This window comes from Tasmannia lanceolata, unplaced genomic scaffold, assembly GCF_043159265.1.
Source record: "Tasmannia lanceolata isolate RefF3 unplaced genomic scaffold, GAP_Taslan_0.1 ptg000021l, whole genome shotgun sequence".
NCBI lineage: Eukaryota > Viridiplantae > Streptophyta > Magnoliopsida > Canellales > Winteraceae > Tasmannia > Tasmannia lanceolata.
The window spans coordinates 9,649,572-9,652,838 of record NW_027518698.1 but is presented as its reverse complement, the minus strand read 5'-3'; the positions used below and the strand labels follow the sequence as shown (position 1 = coordinate 9,652,838).

Here is a 3,267-nt window from a genome sequence, read left to right as displayed (position 1 = left end):
CGTTTAAATGTTTGGGTCCCGCTGGGTCCCGCTTAAGCACACCAATGGGAGGCGTTATAACAACTTAAGCGCACCAAAAAAATGGTGCGCTTAAGCTCACCAACAGTTTTCTCTATATATATATATATATATATATATATATGAGAGAACGGTTCCTACACATATGTGTAGAAAGTTCTCTACACACTAGCTTAAAATACAGTGGGGGCTTACATTGTTTGGGTGATCCAAGCCATCCATTTTAAAGGCCCTCACATAGATAGGGTGTCTACAAAAAATCAGATCCATAGGATCATCCCAACCCTACGATTTGTAGAGGTAAAATGGATGTCTTTAAACCTTCACAAATTAGTCCAATTTTTGCCTCCACAGTTTGAATGGTTAGGATGATCCTATGGATCTGATTTTTTGTGGACACCCTATCTATGTGAGGGCCTTTAAAATGGATGGCTTGGATCACCCAAACAATGTGGGCTCCCACTGTATTTTAAGCTAGTGTGTAGAGAACTCTCTACACATATGTGTAGGAACCGTTTTCTCTCTCTCTCTATATATATATATATATAGAGAGAGAGAGAGAGGGAGAGAACGTTTCCTAGACACTGGCGTAGGTAACTTACCAGCGCACTACTATTCACTTAACGCATATGGTTGGAGAACCGTCAGATCTAATCAATCGTGTCCGTTCAAACCAGAGGAAAGAAAAAACCTAATCGGTTGCTCTGTCCCTCTCGCTGGTCTCTCCCTCTCGCTGCTCTCCCTCCCCCAAGCAGATTTTCCGTCGGTCCGGAGAGTGCTCTCTCCCTCTTGCTGGTCTCTCCCTCTCCAGGTGCGTTTTTCATCTCTCTCTCCCTCAGAAATTCCGTCTCTCTCTCTCTCTGGATTTTTGAGAAGTTATTTTTTCACTATTTTAATGGTACATGAATCAGGGTTTTTATAGGGTTTCTTGACAAGGCCAGTTTTACTATTTATATGACGGGTTTGAATACTCCAATCTTCTTGAAAAAACGTTGCTTCTTTCCCAGAAAAACCCAGTTTTTACCCTTTTTATGGTACATTAATATGGGCTTCCATAGGGTTTCGTAAAGAAGTCAGTTCTACTATGCATATGATGGGTTTAAATAGTTTCCTTCCTAGAAAAGCCCATTTCTTACCCTTTTAATGGTGCATAGATCTGGGTTTCCTCACGCCCTTTTTTCTCCCTCATTTTTCAGCTAGCAAGTTGAAATCTATAAAATCTGGGTTCAAACTTATAAATTCTAGGTTTTAGCTTGTAAAAACCTAGATTATAAAATCCTGGTTTCATGTCTTCTGCGGGTTTTTAAGACTGAAATTTGATGCTTCTGTTTACATTAGTCTATTAATCTCTGTTATTTTGTGCAATTGAGGTTTTTGATGTTATGCCTGTATGTTTTGATGAATGGGTATTTGTACATTGTGCTATAGTTATTATTTGGATTTTCTTGTATGTGAAAATTGTTGTTTTGTTAGGATTTACATCTGGCTTGGTTATTTATTTACTTATTTGTAGTTTCTGAGTTTGAATAGTGTCTTCATTTTCTGGTAAGTTAGTTCTAGCTGATCTCTTTCCTGTATGATTGATAGTGCTTTCATTTTATGGTAAGCTAGTTCTTGTTGATTCTGATAAACACCAGTGCTTTCATTGGTAGGTACTTCGATCACCTTGGATATTGTGTAATTCTGTTTGCAGATTGTGTAATTGGATCATTGTAGCAGGTGCTTTTGTAATTGCTTTTGAAGATTGTGTAATTGGATCACTTTAGCAGGTGCTTGTGTAATTGTTTTTGAAGATTGTGTAATTGGATCACCTTAGCAGGTGCTTGAGTAATTGGTTTTAAAGATTCTGTAATTGTTTAGTTGTGTAATTCTGTCTGAAGATTGGAAATGTTGCATGTTAAGCCTCTACATTTCTATGTTCACATGGGGTAACTAAATGCGTATGCTGTTTTTTTTAAACTTCATCCTCTATCCATATCCTACTTATATGAATGCGTATGTTGTTTTTTTAAACTTCATCCTCTATCCATATCCTACTTATATGAATACGTATGCTGTTTTCTTTTTTGGTTCCAATAGCCATGTTGTTCAAGTGAGATTGTCAGTGGAATACACCCACATTTTGATCTGATTCTCTACAATTCCTCTACTGGTTTATTTGGAAGGTAAGAGAAGTCTATTTAATTGAGCATTTGTGTTTGTGTTCTCAATATTAGAGACGTGCCATTTTACATGTACCAATGGTACTTTGGAACACATCAAATTTAATCTCAATCTAAGCAGGTTGATCTTCTAATTGACCTTCACTTGGCCCACAGAGTCACATAACACATGATCTTGTATTAATTTGCTTGTGTTTTGAAATGGTAACGTGTTCTGATCTTTGGTCAGGTTTATCTTAAAACATTTGCATCAAGCCATGGGGGGTAAAACTCCAACTTGCTTATGCAGCAATGGGTACATGACACTGAAGTTGTCTGAGGACTGAAAAACCTGGGGACGCTGGTTCTACAGATGTCCAAAGAACCTGATACTATTCCCCACTAAATTTCTTTATTCTTATCTTGGATATGGCAAATAATATGAATTTTTCTTCTAGGAACACCGACGATCATTTATTTGGTGTGATGAGTCAAGCAATTATTACCAGATTTTAATTCAAGATCGTCGGAAGTGCAGAAACCTAGCATTCGCAGCCTGCGGTTGTACTTGCATGTGCTGCCTCCTATGCTGACTTGTGATTTTCACAATAGCGTTGACATGGTTTCTGAATATGTAATGTGGATTTTTGGTTTAATAAGCACCAGGTTATGCAGAAATGTAATTTGTAGCAATCAAAACTTTTTAATCTGTATCATTGTCGTCATTGTGTGTGATAAGTATCTCAAGTTCTCTTCATTTGAATTGTTGGTGTTTTCCACTACAATTCATATATGTTTGGTTAAAGCCTTGTTGTTTTCTGAACAAGCGAATGGAGTTGGAGCAGGCAACCTCAGACCTACTTACCATTTATCATAATAATCCATGCTCCAATTCTGCAAATACATCCCTTCAAACCCTGGAGGCTACTGAACTTAAAATATTACCGAATTGTTCAGATATGTTACCTCGGCCATGGCTAAAATCAAATTGGTCTCTCTAAAGGCCATAGCAGCACATATCTTGGTTGTCATTTTGTAAGCAAGTGGGTCACAATGCCCAACGCTACTGTGTCCATTTCCAAATTAACCGTACAATGTGGGTCCCACC

General features: G+C 37.8%; 1 long non-coding RNA gene across 1 annotated transcript; it reads left to right on the top strand.

Annotated features, from left to right (window-relative positions):
• The first annotated feature begins 592 nt into the window (after positions 1-592).
• Positions 593-2,897, top strand: LOC143855495 (uncharacterized). Its single transcript, XR_013237889.1, has 3 exons — positions 593-829; positions 2,098-2,183; positions 2,410-2,897. It is a non-coding gene; the product is annotated as an uncharacterized LOC143855495 (long non-coding RNA).
• Positions 2,898-3,267: the final 370 nt, after the last annotated feature.